Source organism: Parasteatoda tepidariorum, chromosome 6 (assembly GCF_982258835.1).
Source record: "Parasteatoda tepidariorum strain Cologne lab strain chromosome 6, Ptep-v5.0, whole genome shotgun sequence".
Taxonomy (NCBI): Eukaryota; Metazoa; Arthropoda; class Arachnida; order Araneae; family Theridiidae; genus Parasteatoda; species Parasteatoda tepidariorum.
The window spans coordinates 6,205,950-6,229,094 of NC_141760.1; the positions used below are offsets into that span (position 1 = coordinate 6,205,950).

Genomic DNA, 23,145 nt, shown 5'->3' on the forward strand with positions numbered 1-23,145 from the left:
AGGATAATTTTTTTTTGATTAAAAAATAGCAAAATGTATTTTTGCTTGTAATTAAAGCGTCAGAAAAGAAAAATTTATAAAAGGGTCACCGGTGTCTTATCTGGATCAAAGGGTAAATCGGTGTTACGTATCGTTAGGTCTGCGTCGGTAAATATTTGCACGTTTTTTGCACTCGTTTGAGTTCATTTATGCAGATTTTATAGAAAAATAGAATACTATTCGGTTGAAGTAAAATACATGAAGATTTCTTCAGTGAGATTTCTTTAATGTACATCAATTAATTGGAAAATCAATTATTGATAAATTTCTGAATATGAATAAAAGAATTTTTCTTTTTCAAACTACTTTTTTTGGATTATATATTTTAGTGCAGAAATAACCCTGTTAATCTAACAGATTTTTTAAGCGACTATTATACTCTTTTTTTTTATAATTAAAAAAATTATGAAATATATTTTTGCTTTTAATTAGAGTGTCCATCTGCATCAAAGGGTTAAGAATAAGAGCCAATGTTTTAAGGATATATTTTTGTTAGGCCTAACAAAATCAAAAAAAGTTCTGTGTTAGTAATAAACCAGGTACTGAACTAAGGTATGTACAGCATGTCCAGTTAAAGTAAAGCATTGCCACAACAGCCCGCTGTGAGCCAGGTGATCATGGAAGTTTAACACTCCAAAGTTTCTAGCGAAAAGTTTCTGACAATGTGATCAGCATTGCGTACAGGCCGCCTCTACTTCCCAGACAGCTGATATTCATCGATTTTAATCTGGGAGGGATCAATCCGTCACTTGAGATCGAACCTCAGTACCTTAAATTCTACTCAGTTAGCATAAATATATTAACCTAGTGGAATTTATGAGTCACAAGTTGGAAAAAAATTAACATTCGTATTAATTAAACATTAACGTTGACATTGTTCTTAGCATGAAATAAAATCATTTTAAAAATATCATATTATTAATTTAGTTTATTCAGGCTGCCTCAAAGCTAACTTTTAATATTTATAGCTCCGAGTATTTTAAGCTGTTCGAACTAACACTGAGTCATTAAACTGCATGGTACAAGATTGAGCCTTGGTGACTCAGGGGATAGAGCATTCGCCTTCCAATGAGGTGATCCCGGATCAAATTCAAGCGATGGCTGGTCGATACGAGTTCCGCAACGGTTCGCGACGACCGCAGTGCTGACGTAAAATATTTTTAGTGGTAGACGGATCGTGTCTTAGAGTCCCCTTGCCGTCAGGCTAACCGTGGGAGGTTTCCGTGGTTTTCCTCTCCATGTAACGTAAATGAGGGTTACTTCCATCAAAGAGACCTCTACGAAGGCAAATTTCTCCCAATATTTGATCCAGGAATTCCCTTGTTTTCAGGATTGGGTTCAAAATTACAAGACTACAGAGTTGAACATTCGTAGTCATCAACCCAAAAATTGGGTCAGCTGTTCAACGGCGGTTATAAAATAAAATAGTGCAAGATTTTAAATACTTTCTGAAACTCATTAAATAATATGATTGGTTATTAAATTATTAAGATATAAAAGTTTTAAGTTTCAAAGTTGTAACTTGCGATGTCAGTGGAGTGCAAAATGTTAATTGTATGAATATTCAAATCCAACCAATTAACAAATTTATATAAACAAGAAGAAAAAAAAGCTCGAAATGAGTGCTAACAAAGGATTAACATCCTAGGGTCCTAAATGAAGTGTGATGAATAAAAAACGGACCACTCCAAATAAACTTTGGATTTTGAATGATCACGTTTTAGGTCTCAATCTTAATGGTTTGAATGGGGTGACCTCAAATATGGTTATTAATTAGTGCAGACGATATTTTAAGTTACGAAATGAGACACAAAAACTTAATTTCGCTATAGACAAACGCAAAATGCATTTCCATCGAAGAATTATTATTTTCCGAAAAAAATAGTTAAAATGGATACAAGGTACAATATTCGCCTTTTCATACAAATAAATTACGTTGTTTTGAATAAACTTTTTTATTATTATATAATGCGTAGTCTATTTTAATAGACGTATTTATTGGAAAGTAAATTATTATTTTATTTTAAAATGAAGTTAAATACAATTTAGTTATTCTTTTTATTATGCAAATATCAAGGCTTGTAAAAAATTTGACATTAAGTTTGAAATATATTATTAATTTAAATATGCTTGAAAAGATGTGTTTATCTCTTTATGAAAGATTTGTAAAAAGTGATAATGGACAGACAGAATATATTTGTTTTGATGTTGTGTGCAGTGTAGCGTGACTTCGTGTTTATCAATTTAAGATATGCAATTATTATCAGTAATGTTTAGTTACTTTTTTTAATAATGAATAGAAAATTTCTTTGTGTTTAAATATTGTATTTCTCTTGGAGTCTATCTGTAGTTTTATTAATTATCTTTTCTTTCAACGAGATTTGATTATGATAAGATTCAACCATCCTTGAACTAATTTTAATTTTTTCTTTTAAAATTATTTCTAATAATTATGTGTTTGCTACTATTTATTTAACTGCTGGTAAAACATGCGATGAAATGTTTTTTTTTAAAGAGTATATAAATCTAATAAATATATATATATATATATATATATATATATATATATATATATATATATATATATATATATATATATATATATATATATATATATATATATATATATATATATATATATATATATATATATAATGATTTAAAATTGTCCAAAACAAATATTTTTCTATAACGAATTTTAAACATGAAAAAACACCTTAAAATCTTTTGATTTAATAATCAAATTTTCTTGTACTTGGATACAACCGTAATAATTCGAGGGTTTTAACTAAAGTATGCCAATTAACGCATGCGATGGGTAGGGATATCCTGGTTGGAAGGGGGATGGACTCACGTTCATGAGAATGGGAGTTCGAATCCAGCCGGCTGAAGAATTCTCGTCTGACTGGTGCACGGTCAATCTGTCTGGTCACAAAGTCCTCCATATTCCCATAACAAATTATACCTCTGGAAGTACTGAATTGGAGATTGATTGTTCCCTGGTTCAGGTCAAAATTACGATCTGTGGATGTATGAACGGATATATGAATGGGTCCGCTCAATCAACAGGTGTGACCTATGGATGTGCAGAAGTCGAATCCTTGGCCATAGATGGCGCCACTGGAAAACAAGACAAATTGCACCCCTTGCCTTAATGGCCTGCGACAACAACGCATAGCTTCTGAAACCAGAGACATCTTTTAAAATTCAAGATGTTAAGATTTTTCGTTTTTTTTTTCTTCTCCAAATATAGAATTATAGTATTTGATTTGACATTTGATTGAATTCGGCAGCACAATGCCCTTAGAAAAAGATGGCAAATAAAGGTGTCGCTTTATTAATTTAGGAGAGATAGTACTTGATAATTTTTATATTTTTTGGATTTTCTCACAAAAATGTAAAGTAATAAAATTATGTGATTATGTTGTGATTATGTATGTGATTATTATATGATTTGTGGTTTTGAGTGAGAAATTTAAAACTGTGCATTCACCTGTTTTTCGATTCTTTTAAAGTTTAATTATATTTTATTTTAAACTGATGAAAACTGATTGTATTGTTGCTAAAAAAATATATTTTAGCGAAAATCGCACAAAAACAAAAATATTTATCGATAATCTAAAAATAGACAAATTTACACTGTTTAACTACCTTTCAAAAGCTGCTCAATACAAGATTGTACTGGTATAGTTTTGTCATCAAAAATTGAACAGAGAATTTAAATTACCTCTCGCTTTTTTCTCAAATTCTAATTGGAAAAAGGTTTTATATTTTCCATGCTTTGAACGATGCTGCCGAATAAAGTAATTATCCACTGACAGTTTATTTGTGAAAATTAAATAAAAATAATTAAATTAAAAGCATTTTTATTATTTTTTTTCCTCTGTCTCTATCCCATCGACATCTGAGTACGAATAACGGCTTCGTTCATTTTTTTTTTTTTCTGGAAGAGCTTTGACTTATAATATTCTCTGTGAAAAATTGAATTTGATAAATTTATCTATGATTTACTTTTAAACTTCAGATCACCCCAATAAAATATTTCATAGATCAAATTTTCTTTTCTCTCTTTTTTTAAAAAAAAAACAAAGAAAAAATATGACGAGATTAAGCATGTTAATAAAATAAAACTTGACAATTTAAATATTTTTACTTTAAAGTTCCTGTTTAGATACAACAGTGTGATGTATGAATTAAACTTTACAGATGTTAAACTATACAGATGTTAAACTATACAGATGAAGGTTAGTACATTAGAAGGAAAGTACATTATTTTAAAATGAACTGAAATATGATTATTACTTGATTAAAAACGACATTCTATTCAAAAATTGGAAATAACAGTCGGCTCAAAAACTGGTCCCCATTTTCAAGTCTTACCAGACTTGAATGAGAAGAAACAAAAGTGATTTGAAATATAAAACGTAAAGTTGACGACGAAAAATAGAAAAATAAAGGTGAGAAACAAAACTAGGTTTAAGTGGTTTTCCTCTCCTTGTAACGTAAATCCAGTTAAGTTCTCCGTGAAAACTAGTTTGACCCAATACTTAATCCGGGTGTTCTCTTGTCTTCTGGGTTGGGTTCAAAATTACAACATTGATAGTCGTAAACTCTGAATGAAGTCTGTTGTTCAACGCCTGTTATAAAATAAAATATGAAGTATAACTAAAGCACAGACGGCAAAAAAAAAGCTCTTTTTTTTAAAAAAAATATCATTTACTATAGTAATCACTATACTATCACTTACTATATATTTTAAATATTATATACTATAGTAAATATCATTTACTATTGGATATGTTACCCTTAAAGTATATAATGCAGTTATTTCATAGAATACCTAGTTATTCCATGAAATAACTGATCGTGTCCGTTAAAGTGTGTAATATGTTATTAATTTGACACTTTAACTAGTTATTCTATGAAATAACTACGTATTCTATAAATTAACTAATAAGAGACAGTTAAAGTGTAAATTAAACAATTGATCTAAAATGAAATAACTAGGTATTCTATAAATAAACTAATCATAGATAATTAAAATGAAAAAGAAGCAATTTATCTAATTTATGCAGCGTATAAATGGAATTTATGGAAACGTACCAGAAAATCATTTGTTACAACAAGGATTACTAAAATGACACTTGGAATTACAAAGTACATTATTTCTAAAACAAAAATTTTTGTTGTTGAATAGTTCATAAATGCACTAGGGGTGGAAGGTAAATGTATTTGTAGTGCGAGATATATGATTATGATATAGATTATTTTACACTTTAACGGGCTGCAGATCGTTATTCTTTGGAATAACTAGTTAAACCGTGAAATACAAGAGAGTTTTACACTTTAACGGACACGATCAGTTTTTTCATGGAATAACTAGGTATTCTATAAAATAACGGATTTCATACTTTAACGGTAACAGATACAAAAAATAACCCAATTAATCAGTAACATTCAATGCTTGTAAGAGTAACAAAATAATTTTATTTCCCTCAGTGAATTTAAAATATTACTGAGTTTAATATTTTTCCCTATTTCAATTTTGTGTTAATATATGTACAAATTTAGCATCAATTTTAACGATTTTATTTTATAGCACATAACCAATCATTATTGTTCTTCTCAAACGACCAAGACATAGCAGTGAAATATATTTTCCTTTACTTCTGGCTATATTAAGGTACACGCCCAGCATGGCGCTATCAGTAGTGTGGGAAGATTTTCTTTATCTCTCTCTGTTTGCTTTGAAAAATGTCTTCTGTGTCCGAATTTATGGGACATCCATGGTAAATAAGGGACATTATGGCCCCCTAATGCTTGTCAATAATGATTTCAACCTGAATATCTCTGACTATTGTTCGGAGACAAGGGAAGCTGCAAGCGATGAGAAAATTACCCTCTATTCTGGAATCTTTCTAAAGTATTAGTTACGGTAAAGAGTAACAAATTTTTATGACTGTGACGGATTTTATTTCTTTCTTTTTTTTTGTTACTCGCGGAGTTACTCCTCTGCCTCGTTTTGAAATGAAATGTTTCATATTTTGAATAACGTTCTTGTAGTTCAAAGGCAATTTTATTTTATATTGTGTTTAAAACAGGAATAGTTATCCACAGTGGAAAAAAACCGATCCGGACGAAATAGGTTTCTTCTAAGCCTAATGGAACAAGTTAAAAAAATTTTTTTTTAAATTAAATATCGAATATTAAAGCAATTTTTTTTAACAGTTTACGATTGTAATCCAGTTTAAATAATAGTATTCAAAACTGAAGGGCAATACTTGGGAAAAAAGTTTGATTTAATAAATTTCTTAAGAAATAATAATATTAGATTTTTTTTAATTTATTTTTTTCTATATTTCATGTGAAAGAGTATAGTAAAACCCAGGGCTCGAAAAACCGCCCGTCCTCGGCGGTAAAAATTCCCCGCGGACAACGAATTTCTCGAATCCGACGTCCGCTCGGACGGCATTTTCCCGTCTTGACCTTTGTCATTTAAATTATTTCATAAAAGAAATAAATTATTTCATAAAAGAAATACTAGGTTACTATTAGTAACCTAGTATTTCTTTTATTACTGTATAATGTAATATTAGTACAGTCGGACCTCTATTTAACGAAGTCGTTAAATCCTGATAATGAGTTCGTTATATGGAAAATTCGTTAAACAGAAAATCACTTTTGAAATTCTTAACACAAAACAGGCTTTGAATTCCTAAACAGTAGATATAATTGAAATAGCAATTGATACACCTTTATCTTGTAGACTAGTATCTACTATTTATTTTATAAATCTTAACCGCAAAAGAAATCTGTATGGTAAGCAAGAATAGAGCAAAACATTATCCAGTGTTACACTATCACGCTACATACATTTTCAACGAAAAAAAAAAGCTAAATTTATGTATAAAGTTATAGCTGCATTTATTTTAAAAGTAATTTTAAATAAATTACCACATGGGTTCTTAAGTTTAATTGCTAATAAAATCTGTTAATTTTGTCTGAGTTTTTCGTTTGAAATGCAAACAAAAAGCGAAAAGTAGCTTCGAAAATTAATTCAAAGCTATTTCTCCTATAGAATGCGTTAACAAGTTTAAAATGTTTCGAAATATTTTGGGAAATAGGGAATGTGGATCTCAAAGAAAAGTTCGTTAAATAGAAAATTCACTTCGTTATTCAAAAGTTATTTTAAGAAGAAATTTCCAAAATGTTCTCGGTTCCTGAAAAAAATTCGCAAAATAGAGAAATTCGCAAAATGGAAGTTCGTTAAATGGAAGTCCGACTGTATTTGTAATCGCAGTATCTACTATTTCATTGTGCAGTAACTACTATTTCATAAATGTTTGTAATAAATAAGAGAAAATTATATTTTTATTTATTTAGAAGCTACGGGTTAGTTTCTAAGGAGGACTGGTATATTGTTGGACAAGCCGTCCTCGGGGACGGGTAAAATTTCTGAGGTTTTTCGAGCCCTGGTAAAACCTAATTTTATAATTAATTGAAGAACTTAAAATTTCATAATCAAATTAAATTAACGAATAATATAAAATTACAATAAAATTAACGAATAACGTACTCAACATATTCGTAATATCATATACTGCTATAAATGACATTATGAATTTACCATTACAAATAGCAAACTAATTTTTGTAATTAAATACCGTTAAATGTATGAATATTCAAACCGACTCTCAAATAATATATTAATATATAAAATTCTATAAGTAAGTAAATATGAAAATGTTAAATAAAAATCTTATATTTAAAAATCTTGTTATCTTGCATCTTAAAAGTTTTGGTTTTATTCATAATGAACTGATTCTCTTGTTAACGACATTAGTTCCTCATGACCTCTCCCTAGCTCCGGGAAATGCATTTTACCCTGATTTGTGCCTCTTAGACACTGCTGTGTTGTTCTTCATATTTTTTTTTCTTTTTTTGCTTTTTCAAATTACTTTGGTTTCTTCTCTTTTACGTCTGACAATTCTTGAAAATGAACGCTTATGTTTGAGCGCTTGAAACTTGTCAATCGTTTTTCCCTATTTACATATTTTTGGAGCGACTGAAATTTTTAATCAAAGAATATAAAAATGGTTATTATTATTTTTAATGTATCCATAAAAAACATTTAAAGTTCTGGTACTATACTAATTTTTTATTTCCAATGGCAAGTTCAAAACACAACTACATCATTAAATACAAAAGAATTATATAGAGAACAAACATGAAGAGAAAAAAAAACATAGAAAACAAACGAAGCAGCTGTAGAGATGGTGTATAGATTCCTGGCTCCCCAGTATCGGTCCACATGAGAACTTTTGGCAAGTAATTAAATGGCCAGAATGTCATGGTCTTTATCCATGACCCCTCCTAGATTGCAGATATGACTTGAAACTATGCTGAAACGGTGCAAGTGTTTCGGGAGACAGTCATGGCCAGTCTAAACTCAACCATCATTTTAAACCTGGGTCATTTAGAGACTGGATATAATTTGTCTTTCCAAGACTTTTTATTTTATTTTATAGCCGTCGTTGAACAGCCGACCCAATTTCATGGGTTTACGACTACTTACGTTCAACTCCGTAGCCTTGTAATTTTGAACCAATCCAGAAGACAAGGAAACTCTTGGATCAGTACCCCCAGAGGTATTAATTTGTTGTGGGAACATGGAGGACTTTGAGACTCGACAGATTTAACGTGCATCAGTCACCATTTACTACACGGGGAGTCTTCGGCCGGCGAGGATCGAACCCACGACCTCTTGGATATGGGCCCAGCGCCCTACCGACCAGGCTATCCCGGCCTTTTCCAAGACTTTTGAATTTTTTTAAGAGCAAGGTTCACTAAATTAAATTTAGGGTTTAAATTTAAGTGATCTTTGTATTACCTATAAAACAATTCTCCGCCCTCGTCATTTTCTCCATTTCGACCAAATATTTTCTTTTTTGACCAGTTTTCTCCACTGTCCTGGTAAAAATATGTTTCTTCTGGACAGAATGCGAGTTCTCGTTTAAGAATTTCTTTTTCTTTATTAAGGATAATAAGCACGGAGAAAATGAATCTTGTAAAATTACCGTATTGCACAGTGATAACATTAATGTTTTTTTTTTCTTTTCAAAAATTAAGAAGAAAAAGCTTTTGTTATTACGAATTAAAATATACTGTATGTAAACCATTCATTTCGTAACTTTTTCGTCCATATGGTAACGGTGTACCGGAAATTCTGGTTTTCCAAAATTTAACCCAATAAATGGTTTTTTTGGCCATGCTCTAAAATATCATGATAAAATATCCAAATTTTACCACATTTACCAAATTGTATGACATATTATGAAATATTTTAATTTTACCAAAATCATTACCAAAGCGTTTTCGGTAAAAATCAACGAGCATTTTGGTGTTCCCATAGAGTCAGAAACACGATACATTTTACCATATCCTGTTAGTTTTGACCATACTTTTTTTCTCAGTGCGAACAATTCTCTCAATCTTGCTTTTATCTCTAAATTATTTAAACTTTTTTAATTTTTATATATTTTTAATTCAAATTTAATATTTCACATTTATTATAAACTAATGGAAGTATTCAAACAGGGGATTTTTTAAATGAATTCTGAATCTGTCTTTCCTGCGAAAAATCATGTAAAAACGATTATTTATCATAGACATAAATGATTATTAAATGTACAGACTTTGTATTGTTGTATTTAATATTATTCTCATGTTTGCAATGTTCTTATTTTAATATTCATTTTCGCGCCTAACTTGTTCTTAGGTTTTTAAAGATATAGGATATGAATTATAATTTGAATGTATGTTTATTTATTATTTTTTTTTCCAGGTTATATTTGGAAGAAAATTATAGAACGAACGAAAAGTGCTCTGCTTTGGTGAGATAATGTTTTTACTTATGTATTGTTTGTTGCTCATGGCAAAAATTTTAAAGAAAAATTATTCTATTGTGTTCATTATGCATTGCTATTGTCACATTTCTAAGAAAATATACTTCATGTGGAAAAGTATTGTTAGTTTATTGATATTTAAAAAAAGAATTTGCTTTATAAGGAATAACATAATTGGCTTTTAACTATTATCTCTTAGAAAATCTGCTGTACGTGTATAAGAACAATAATAATTTATTTGTATCAGGATCGAGAAAAAATGCTCGCTAAATGCCAACTATACACTTTATATAATGGTATATTAAAGAGTATAACTTGTCTATAATCGATAACTTGCTAACGTTGGTTTTCCGTGCTCATTTTTTCATCTTTATTTTTCTTTCACTCTTGGCTACTGCGGTTTTTCTAGTTTTGTCTCTCACCTTTATTTTCCATATTTTGTTGGCAAGTTTACGTTATATATTTCAAATCACTTTTGTTTCTTCTCATTCACATCTGGCAAGTCTTGAGAATGGGCGCTTATTCTTTGACCTCTTGAAACATGTCGACTATTATTTTCATCTGCATATTTTTAAAACCAATAAAGTTTTATTATTTTTTTCAATTAAGTACTCTTTTTTATCGCTTCACTTTCATGAGATTATTTATTTATTATCAATTTGAATTCAGAATTAATGATTATATGTTTGTATGATACTTTTGAACTTAAAAAAAAGCATTTGAAATTTAGTATACTTAGTCCTTTTTACTTAAATGAATTTGTAGCAGATTTTAATCCTTCTCTTTTGACAAACAATAATTTGACTATCTTATGTCAAACATGCTTCAGTTAAGAAATTTTTTTTCAAAAAAAAAATAATAATAATTAAAAAAAAAGGAAAACTTATCTTGGAAGATTTATACCTTTGACCTTAAATTTCTGCTCCTAAATGTTATGATTTTAATATTTCAATTACAATGATTGTTCAGAGTTTATTGAAATTAGTTTTAAAAACAGTTATGGAATTTCTTATGCTGATGATATAATCTTTTGGAGATGAGACGGTCGTATATCGGACAAAGGTTGCATAGGTCCCCATGTAAGAGATTGTTAACCTCTTATGTTGCGCTTTAATAACCATACACGATTTAATTATCAAATATACAATGACTTATTGAATTTGTCTTTAACTGTTAGTTAATCCCTCTTGTCAACTTTACTTTAATCAAAATTATGTTAGTTTTAAAAATTTGATGCAACTTAATTCTATTTATTTATTTTATGCAAAATGTACCAATTCGAACAACTTAGAAATGCTTCAGTCTATTTATATAATTTTTAATGTACAACTTGGTCTAGTACGTTGGACTACCTCATACGATTGAATATTGAGTTCTTTTATTCTAAACTTGTTTGTTGATTAAATTTGCAATTTATTAAAAGATGTGTTTCTGTAGTTTGTATGAGACAGTTATTAAGAATAGTTCAGTGACGGATCATGTCCGTCTACAACTGAGTTGTAGACGAATGGGCCCTTGCCGTTAGGCTAACCTTGGACTGTTTTCGTGGTTTTTCTCTCCATCTAATGAGGCATAGTTCCATCGAAAAGTCCTCCACGAAGGCAAAATTTCTCCCCATACTTTATCTAGGAGTTTCCTTGTCTTCTGGGCTGGGTTCAAAATGACAAGGCTACGCAGTTGGGCATAGATAGTCGTAAACCTCGACTATTCAACGAGGGTTATAACATAAAATAAAAAGGCACAGGTCCACTCTTCCTTTTACCTATATTTACATAAACCTTACTTTGGCTTTATAAACCTTACTTTTCATTATCTATGCATTGCGCTGTTCTGAGATTTGGAAACAACAGCCGATCAGCAGCAGCTGTTTGTCTGGGGTGAAGATACTATTCTGTGAATGTCTCTTCTATGCAATTAAAATTGCATCTTCATGTGGGGCACCTTCTATACGGATTGTTACCTGTGCTTTGTATTACGCATTCAAAGCGTGAAAACCCCTTTTTTTTCTTCTTCCCTGGAACGTGTCGCGCTGCGACCACCTGTCATTCCAGAACTATATCCTGTGACAATTTGTCGTCACAAATCCTCGTTAGAAGTGGATGCTAATTATTTCAATTGAACTAAAGAGACTTTTTTTTTCTTCTTCCTTTTGCTGCACAGTTCAAACATTTCTATTCATCTTTCGAAGCGCCCTCTACATAAAAAAAGGGTATCAAAAGGTCGCAGTGATCGCAGGTGGTACATAGCGGTTTCGCCGGTTAGATGACCGATAGGGAGTGACATCTTTAGAATTTTGTATTTTTTTTTTTTTTTTTTTTTTTTTTAATTGCATCGTTATTTTTTATTTGCTGAGATTTCGTGCGGTCAAATACGCGTCTCACAAAGACAGGAATAAAAATAATTTTAATTAAATGAAATAAACAAATAATTTTTACATCTATGTATTTCGCTTTTTTTTTTCAGTGAAATTTTTAATTCATAATAAATAAAAATGCTATCCATGGAGTGAGGAGAAACATGAAATTGTTTAGGAATTTGCTTTTGTCACTAAAAGTTAGAAATTTTTTTTTTTTTTTTTTTTTTTTTTTTTTTTTGTAAATGAAATTCGCGAAAAATTACTAGAAAATATCTGGAAAATAACCCATTTTAAAGATAGAGTTGCGGTAATTAGTTACTGAAATAAAAATAAAATACTTCTCACACGTGTTACAAATCTATTTTGTAAAATTTCAACATTTCTGTAGAATTTTCACACGATCTCTTCGGTTAATGATATTTTGTTTTTCAATTCGAATTCTTGAATTATCAAATAAAAATATATAATAATGTATCAAGGAAATAGGGTCTGTAATGATATTGCGATTTCTCCGTTGTTGTCGCGAAGAATATATTTCTGAAATTAAGTAGGATTCTTACTCATTCAAATGGTCATGGTAACAAAATTTGAAAGCGTTAAAAACCTTTTAATACTTGTTATAATATTATGTTGTAAAAGGTAAACAAATACAAAAGGTAGAAAAATAATAATTTATGAAAGTGAGGATCGAACATTAAATTATACTTTCCTTTGTTTCAATATCTATTTCTTTTAATATTAATGCTTAATATTATTAAATTTAAATTTTGACAAAAGGGGTCTATTTCAAAGCAATTTCGTCACCATTGACAGACTCTCTAAAAATATTTTATTGTAAAAACAGAATCTATGACGTCATTTATTCATTCTTTTAATTTTACCATTTCTTGAGAAATATTATTATAGTATTTTTTTCATAAGAACGGGACCTTATTTTCAAACATTGACAAAAACTGGATCTCTGGCTGAAATTCCTGGTTATTTTAGATTCAGAAAAGTATGAATAAATTTCTCAGAAAATCGATAGACAGGTTTTTTTTCTCCCGCAAAATTGTTAGGCAGATTATTAGATTTAATTTCCCCCTCCCCACTATATTTTAAAAAATGAGACGAATTTCTTCTTCCAATAAAAATATTTTTCTTTTCTTAATCATTTTCTGTTTCGAAAAAGAAAAAAAAAATTGCAGTTGATTATAGATGCAACAGTTTTTATACCGTCTTCTGCTAGAACACTGACTATCTTATAAATATTCATTCTCTTACATTTAAAAAAAAAGTTGAACAAGTATTAGCATTTTTACGATTATTTTCTCCAAACTAAATAAGTTTTCTATATTTAAAAAAAAAAAAAAATAATGTGCGCCACCCACCCGAAAATGGATAAATTTATAAATTTGTTGCTTTCCCAAAGATTACGCATTTCCGAATTCTTAAAATTTTAGTCTCCATAATTAAACTCGTCCCGTTTGAAAATATTCTAAAAGAAAAAGAACGTGGCGAAAAACCAACTGAAAATAATTATTGACCCTCCTTAAAGGGAAAAACCCTCCCAGTTCGGTTTAACACAGTTAATTTACACTCCCAGTACAAAACACTTTTGAGATCATTAGGCTCTCTCTAATTGCTACCCTGTTTTCTTTCTTTTTGGCCTCCTCTCTACACCAGCAATTAAAAGTTGTTTTTGGTAGGGCGCATCATCCTGTAGGGTTTTTTTTTTTTTTCTAATTACGACATTCCAATGATTATTCGTGTTTTTTATTTCTCGTTTTAATGATAGTTGAAATTTTTGGGCTTTCATTTTCTAATTTCCTTTACCAAAATGATAATTATAAAGAAAGAAAAAAAGTTTTTAGTGTTTAATGTTTGGGATAAATTTGCATTTTTCGTTTTATTGATTTGTCCTACAAACATGTATTGGTGTACAGTTTCGATAAGATTATATCAAGAGCAAACTGAAAAGTTATTGCGATGAATTTTCATTTCATATCTTTCTTTTATAAACGTTAATAACTGAAAATTATCTTTGAAAAAAATATATTCTGAATATTAGAAACGCACTGGGGATACATTTCCTTTTATTCATTAGTTTTATAAACGTATATTATTATTCAAATTCACGAAAACAATCAGTTCAACTTTAAGTGTAAACAAGAAAATCCAAAAATTCAAAACAGAACACTGTGTTCAATTTTTTAAAAACAAGCATGAAAATCCATTGGTATACGTTTCCATTTTATTAATTTGTTTCGTCAACAACTTTGGATTACAGTTTCTCGAAAACAGAACACTGTGTTCAATTTTAAGAACGAACATGAAAATCCATTGGTATACGTTTCCATTTTATTAATTTGTTTCGTCAACAACTTTGGATTACAGTTTCTCGAAAACAGAACACTGTGTTCAATTTTAAGAACAAGCATGAAAATCCATTGGTATACGTTTCCATTTTATTAATTTGTTTCGTCAACAACTTTGGATTACAGTTTCTCGAAAACAGAACACCGTATTCAATTTTAAGAACGAACATGAAAATCCATTAGTATACGTTTCCATTTTATTGAAAAATTAGTTTTACTATACAGTTTCACGAAAAACACATAATAAATATTAAGAACAAACTGGAAATCTATTAGGATAAATTTAATTTTATAATTTTTTTTATAGAAATGTGCATTACTTAACTATTTTTATCACTCGAAATTTATGTACAATGCTTGGGACCATCAAAAAATTGATTAGATAAATTTTTATTTCATTGATTTGTTTATAAATTTATAAATTTATTGTGCTATATAGTTTACTAATTATAACCATGCTATTTTAGAGCTTGCTATATTCATCTTTCATACTTATACGGTTTGTTATTCTATGTCCATAAAATGCTTAGACAATACGTGAAATGTTTGATCACTGCATGCATTGCGGATCGATTTTCGGCATTCTTTATAATGTCTAGGTGTTCTGTAGAATACCGGATATCAAACTTTACGAGTAACAAATATACTTAGCAAAGTGTGAGGTTTCAGAATTTTCAAAGGAACCTGGAACTCTACTTATTAAAATTTCTCCAAACGCTGATACTGCTAGATATCATATATTGAAGTGTCAATAATTTTGATGATACTATCTCAGTTCTCAGGTAACAAAATTCTTGTCCATCCGTCATCCTTGTCATCTTCTCGAGGTGTGCATCCTCTTCAGTCTGGATTGTTTTAACTTCTTATCAGGAAGTTGAGGTGCAGGCGGGCCGACCTCCTGCTGGTGTCAGGGCCGGACGCAGGATATCGCAGTTTTGCCTGATTAAAAATTTCACGCACTGCACAACACATCTCGGTACCATAAAAAGGGTAGATATCTCACACACAAACGATGTGGTTTCAGACCGGAAACGTCTTCTTGATAAAAATGGTGTTCATTGACAAAAATAAATTTGATGGTGTGGTCTGTTGTTAGATAGTTAAGTCTGCGGTTTTTGAGGTTGATTCTCCTTTCCCATAGTTTCTTTTTTTTCCTTGTGGTTTTTTTGCACAATTAAAAAAAATTTTTTTTACCTGCTTTTATTTATAAACCTTACTTCTTCTTATTATTATTATTTTAAAGTTACTACATATATCGATCACAATTACATTGCTGCTAACTCTACTGGATTTTTCATTAGACTGCTCTGACTACTGGATTCTGCCAGTTTCTCCTGGTCTACTTGTTGAATCAAACTGGGTTTTGTACATTTTAGAAAACTCCCTAAAATTGAGTGAAATTCCTAAAAAAAAAATCCCTATTGAAATAGAATTTTTTGTACAGGTTATTGCTTGCGCGCTTGAATATTTAAATAAGTATTACTAACGAATAAGGAAGCGAATCTCATTTATAGAAATAAGCTTAAAACTTTTTTTGTTCGAAAATGTTCAGTTTTTTTTTAAAATTCAGAACTCTCTTTTTAAATTAATAAAAAAAAATCTTTGAATTAAATGCCTTATTAGTATTCGAAATTATGAGTAAGCATAATACATAACATTTCAAGTATGTTTAATGTCAATCATAACTGGAAAATATTGCAGTTTTTCCATTTTCATGACGATAAAAATCCCCATTTTTTAAATATTTAGTACATTATGTAACAATTATAATGACATTTATATTATTTCGTAAAGTCTACCAGATTTTTTCCTAATTTAACCAAATAAATGGTTTTTGTGCCATACTCTAAAATATCATGATAAAATATCAAAATTTTACCACATTTACCAAATTTTCTGACATATTATGAAATATTTTAATTTTACCAAAATCATAACCGAAGCGCTTCGGTAAAAAATAGCGTGCATTTCGGTGTTCCCATAGAGCCAGAAACACTGTAAATTTTACCATAGTCTGGTAGTTTAAACCATACTTTTTTTCTCAGTGCGATCAATTCTCTCAATAGTACTTTTAATTTAAATTATTTAAACGCTTTTAATTTTTATATATTTTTAATTCAAATTTAATGTTTCACATTTATTATTATTACTAATCGAAGTTTTTAAACAAGGGATTTTTGAAAAGAACCTGAATATGTCTTTCCTGCGAAAAATCATGTAAAAACGATTAGCATAGCTGCCAATTTCTCCTGGTCTACTGGTTTAATTAAAATTCTCCTAGTTTTGTACATTTTAGAAAAATCCCTAAAATTGAGTAAGTTTCCTTAAAAAATTCCTATTGAAATAGAATTTTTGTACAGATTATTGCTTGCTTGAATATTTAAATAAGTATTACTAATGCATAATGAAGCGAACCTCATTTATAGAAATAAGCTTAAAACTTTTTTCGTTCGAAAACGTTCAATTTTTTTTATATTCAGAACTCTCTTTTTAAATTAATTAAAAAAAATCTTTTAACTATCTTTGATGAATTAAATGCCTATTCATATTCGAAATTATGAGTAAATATAATACATAACATTTCAAGTATGTTTGATGTCAATCATAACAGGAAAATATTGCAGTTTTTCTGTTTTGATGACTATAAAAATCACTAAAATTCTCTATGTATAAAATATTTAGTACATTAAGCAATAATTATCATGAAATTTATATTATTTCCTAAAATTTACTGGATTTTTTTTCCTATCTATGTTGGCAGCTAAGCTATTATGAATGTAACTGTAAATTTATTTTTCAGATTCTAGTGTCAATAAACAAAATTGACGAAACAAATAGACTTTCTTTGGAAGTGGATTTATGAGACTTGTTTTAATTTAAAAAAAAAAAAATCTAAAAACTAATGATCCTTGTTAAATTGTATACGGCTTCTGTTCATCCTCTGAGAAGGGGGAATGCAAAGTCTGATTTACGCCTAAACATTCAGGATGCATGTCCAGCAGATGAGACGGGCCCAGGCCCAACCCGGATCCGTCACGGGCCCGTGCTCGATAGCTGAAAAAATTTTACGCACTCGCTCTTCAGTTTAAACAAATCACTATTGACACTGTTCAGTTTTATTTGATATTTATTAAATGTTACACTAATTTTTTCAATTGAGTGAAGAAACTAAATTTTTTTTTTAATGTTAAAATATGAAAAATTTAAAAAATCAGTTGATTTAAAAATAATTTTTGTGTAGACGCCTTGCTATATCTAAAGCAAAATAAAAATGTTTCCTAAATTATAATTTTTTTTAAAAATTCTAATTTCGAATTATTTGACCAATATCGATAATGTTTAGAGATGCAAAAGAAATACGCATTTTTACTATGTATTTATATTATATCTTATTTAGCATTAAAGTTAGCACATTTCAATGTAGTTTTAAGAATGGTAATGTAAACGTTTTTACAAATTGAAAAGAAAAACTTTTTATTAATTTATATCACTATTATCTTTTCAATATTAACGTAAAAACATTGAGCAATTCAAATATGCTAAAATAATGATTCGACGCAACTAAAAGAAAAAAAAAATTTTTTTTACACATACATTACCTTTTTTTTTAATGTTGAAATTAAGACTATATTCTACTATCTTAAAGCGTGTAGCGCTAGGCGCAATATGTAATAACCTTTTCCTTTATTTTATGTGTTACTTAAAATACATTTTTTTCCATTTAAATGCAAATTTTATTTACATCATGCTGAGTTTAAAAGTACCGTATTTTAAGATTATAATACTTTCCATAATTTGAACATTCTAAATTGCCTTATCCACATAAACAAACACGAAACCGTTAATTCTAATCGGTTGTTTAAAAGGGATTTTAAATTTTTTATTTCCTCAATAACACGCCAAATATTTTGCGAAGACGTTTTCGAAATCACTTGGAGTAGTTAAGTTAATAGTCGCCAAATGACGCCGACTCTTTTACTTAAATGTCATGACTAGGTTATAATCCTGACTAAATTATCCTGTTTTTCTCTTCCCCTTTTAAACGAGCTTTCTAGAAATTAATAACAATAAATAACAGGCTTGTGTGTTGCTCTGATAGTGCGGTTCACCTGTTAACGAAATTTCTGGTCGTTTTTACTCAAGTTTGGAGGATATATTTGCTCATTTACATGCTTTGCGCATAAGTTTTAGCTGAAAAACTGGCTTTTTCTGTCTGTTGCGTTGTATTATGAGCAGGAAATATTGTTTTGCAAGTCACACGAATCTTTTTCCCATGAGTCAGGCTTAGTACTTGGAATTGTTAGTGCCTGAATCCATATCATATTGTTAAAAATATATCTTTTACCTCGGCGTTTTTTTTTTTTGGTCTTCCAAATCCTCACTTTACGGGTCGTGTTTTTTTAGGCTTTGTTCCTCAGCAATTCAGCTTTGTTTTTTAGTAAATAAAAACCAAAGCTTTGAGTTTTTCATGGTTAAAGCGGAGTTATTTATTTCAATGCTGGATTTATTGAAATTTTGAATTGAAGTCTTAAAGAAGAATAAATGCATTTTATTTCAATAAAATAAATTAAGTTTTAGTTTCCATTATTGTAGGATTTGTTTAAAGCGAAATTTCCGAGGTAAATATGAAATAAAAACAAATTAATTATAAGCAAATAAATAAATTATATTTATCGCAAACCGCGATTTCCGAATATTTCTGGAATTCGTCGGATAGGATGTATTTATAAAATTATTTCATTTTAAATATATTTTCCTTTTATAATCTCAAAATGTATAACTTTAATTTAAATTCAAATGATAATGTATGGATTTAGGAGTGAAAAATGCACAGTTTTTTGAAGAGGTGTTTAATAGTCTACGTTTTTTTAAAATTCTTATTAAAATATGGTATAGTTACTCGAAATTTTCAAGTTCGAACATTATTTTTAATTTAAAAGACGGCCTTTAAAAACGTCATATCTTTCGAGGGCAGATTTGATTTTTACATGTCATTATTTATTTATCCGAACATTTTACTTTATAAAATATTACATTATATATAAGTTTACTTTTACAGATGTTTTGTTTCACAACATTTTTCTATCTATTTAGTCGATTTTAAATATGTTCGAAATATTTCAAATATTAATTTTTATTATACATATATTAGACAATCATATGGGTGTTATAAGTGTACAAAATTAAATGCAGTTACATATTGCTGTGTACTTATAATCATTAGTGAACATAATTGAATGCTGTTTTATTTCATGTTATTACTTATCATTTTTTCGACAAATGATTTGTACTATTCGAATTTTACTTTTTACTTAGCCGAGCATTTTATTCTATAAAATATTATATTATCTAAAAGTTTACTTTTACAGGTGTTTTGTTTCACAAATTTATTGCATCTATTGAATCGATTTCAAATGTCGGAACATTTAAAATAATAAGATTTTTCTCATTATCATATTATATATTAGACAATCGTATTGGTGTTATAAGTGTACAAAATTAAATGCAGTTACATATTGCTGTGTACACATCATTAGTGTACGTAATTGAATACAGTTTTATTTCAAGTTATTGTTATAACTTATCATTTTCCCAACCAATGATTTGTGTTATTCGAAACTTCTCTTTTAAACTGAATATTATTCCAAATAAGTACTTACCTATTGTTTCCCCTAAAGGAGAGAAATCAGCATCAATTGTTGGAAAGAAGATGCCCTTTAATCCCTCTTACAAGGAGAAGAACCGGCACTTTTCCCACGAGTTCTCTTCCCCCCACCCTCCATAAAAGCGGCGCTAATTTAATTGCCGTCGTAATTTGGTCCAAAATCTTTAATTGCATGGAAAAGGCCTCCTTTTTGGGATTTCTATCTTCATAACCTTCTGCAAATATTTGCTTCCTAACTTCACTCCTTTACTTACCGTAATAACGTCATTTGGTTGCGCCACTTCGCCACCACCTGCCCATATATTATCATTAGATTATAATAAATTCGGATTTTGCGTGCTTTCTCTACCCCATCTGATCGACTCTTCTTCATTAAAATGCCGAGGTCCCCACCCCATCCCCTTCAAACTTATTATCGAAATTTCTTACGTAAATCACGGCACTTAATCCCCCACGCACACTCTATATTTTGGAATTCTTCGGCAGGGTCAAGTAAAGTCTGCGATTAAAAATTATGGTTTCGGTTGATGTAAGTTTTAGCTTGGCCAACTAAAGTTTAACTTGAAATTTATAATTTAATCGCTGATTAAAGGGCTCACTTTGCAAAAAAAAAAATTTTTGAAATTTATATTTTTTTAAGGACGGTACATATAAGTTTTGGCTTGACTTTTTTAAAAAAAATTTTTTTAAATTTATAATATTAATAAATGATGGTTAGTAAAAGTTACGGCTCTTTTTATTAACATTTACTTTTAAACCTGTAATTTTGCTTTTAACAATAGATGTTAAGGATTACTCAACTAAAATATTTTTTCACGTTTCTATTTAATTAACGACCATTAAATTGATTACTTATAAAATATTAGAGAGATTTAGCACTCACTTGTAGCCATCCTGCGCAAGCTGTTTAGAGAACTGAGATTGTTCTGTTATAATGCAGATAAGTGCTAGATCCCTTATTTAGTCATTTACGACGCATGTAAGAGATTTTTTTTAATTCTCATATTATTCTCATCTCTTTTTTTAAAAAATTTTTTAATTTCAATTTTCTCTTTTTATAATTTAATCATTGTCAGCTTTTGAAAAAGAAATTTAATCACCAACACTGGAGGTAGGTTAGGGATTAATTTCATTAAAATTTGCTTATAATGGAATAATCTCAACTCGAGAAGAAGAAGACAGCTTATACTCAACCACCAGACCTATAATTTCAACGACAGCTGGTTGTTTGTAAACAAGTTGACGTATTAATGTTATAGCTGTTAGGGTTGTTTTATTGTCGGCTTCTTTTCATTCATTTACAAAAATTCATTAGTCGTGAGATTATCGCTCGAGACGATATCGAATTCATATTTGAAGGGCTAGGCTTATTCGAAATAGAATGGAAAGAACAATTGCTAAGCTAACATAAATAAACGACGCGTTTCAACAGCCAATCAGAATCGGTACTCACGATGACGTCGCTTGCAGGTATCCAATTCAGCTATCGGCGGTATAACTGAAAGTTAATGTTCAATTCTCAAGTATTTATTTATTTATTTTAAATTTCATTAATTTGTATTGCGATACTTCAAATTTGGTTAGCAAAAATTTTCACTAAATCCCATACTATGATAAACGGTTCCATATTCCATATACAAAAAACTATTTTGAAATTCATATAGTCGCAAATAGTAAGTATTAAGTTAACGTTTTGTCATTTGCTCGGGTACTAGAAGAAAAAAATGCTTTATCGTTTTATATACTGTAATATATGAGGGAAAATTTTCTTACACATTTCTGTGATTAGAGCTCCTTCTCAAAACAGGAATTTATAATTAATAATAAAGTCGTCCATGGTAGAAATTAGGGTTAGCATTGTAAAAATTCAGTTTTCTGCTCTCTAACAAAAATTATATCATACTCATATAAATGATAAAAACTTATCTGACTACATCATCAGAGTGTTCAAATATTTCTTTTTCTTTTCACTTAGGCTTTGTCTTCTAATTTCGAAGTATTGCAATAATCTACCTTTTTACTAAAAGTTTAAATTTAACAATTCGAAAACGATTCTCAGCATTTAAAGAATCGTTTGCTCACATGTGTTTATTTATTTTCACTTCAAAATAGTATTCTTTAAAGTTAAAGTGTGATGCCAGTTTTCGGTTTTATTTTATTGCTGTAGAATAGATATCCCAACGCATACAATTTGAATTAGTTATAATACACAGTGTTCATTATTATGTCCTGAAGTAATTTTTTACAATTTGATTTTTGTTAAAATACATCTCTTCTTTATATAAAAGCGAAAGTTTGTATGGATGTTCGCAAATAACTCAGGAACTGGAACTACGATTTTGATCGGTTATTTCTTTCCCCTTCAGTTTACAAATTTGTATGGGGTAGTTTCGAAACGATCACCGCTTACCGGCATCATTTAGTGCGGGCGCATAATCGAAAATATGAAATTCCATTGCTGAAAACGATTGTTATAGAGCAAAATTTCCTTAATATCTTTTGAATGGCTTCATCTATTGGCACATCGTCTTTTGTTTCAGATTGCTATTATATTTTGGATCATTTTGCTACGCCGTCCGTCCCTCCACGTTGAATTTTTTGCATGCTATATAAAAAGGTAAACATAAATGCTTATTCTATTTCGTCCGATCGGCATTTTAATTTCAAGGCGTTTAGATTTATTAAACTCTAATACTACAACTTTTTATTTTACCAAATATTAATAATAGAAACTAATTGTAATCGTCTTTTTTAAACACGATTTTTTAATTTTTAAAAAATTAGTTTTCCTCGTCCCTTTATGAATAAAATTATTAAAATATT

At 29.3% G+C, this 23,145-nt stretch overlaps 1 long non-coding RNA gene across 2 annotated transcripts in view; it reads left to right on the forward strand.

Annotated features, from left to right (window-relative positions):
- The window catches only part of LOC107452898 (uncharacterized), a 116,369-nt gene that overhangs the window by 37,746 nt on the left and 55,478 nt on the right, over positions 1–23,145 (forward strand). For both annotated transcript variants that reach the window (XR_015434503.1, XR_015434502.1), the window contains exon 3: positions 9,884–9,932. This is a non-coding gene — a long non-coding RNA (uncharacterized LOC107452898). The remainder of the gene's footprint in view (positions 1–9,883; positions 9,933–23,145) is intronic.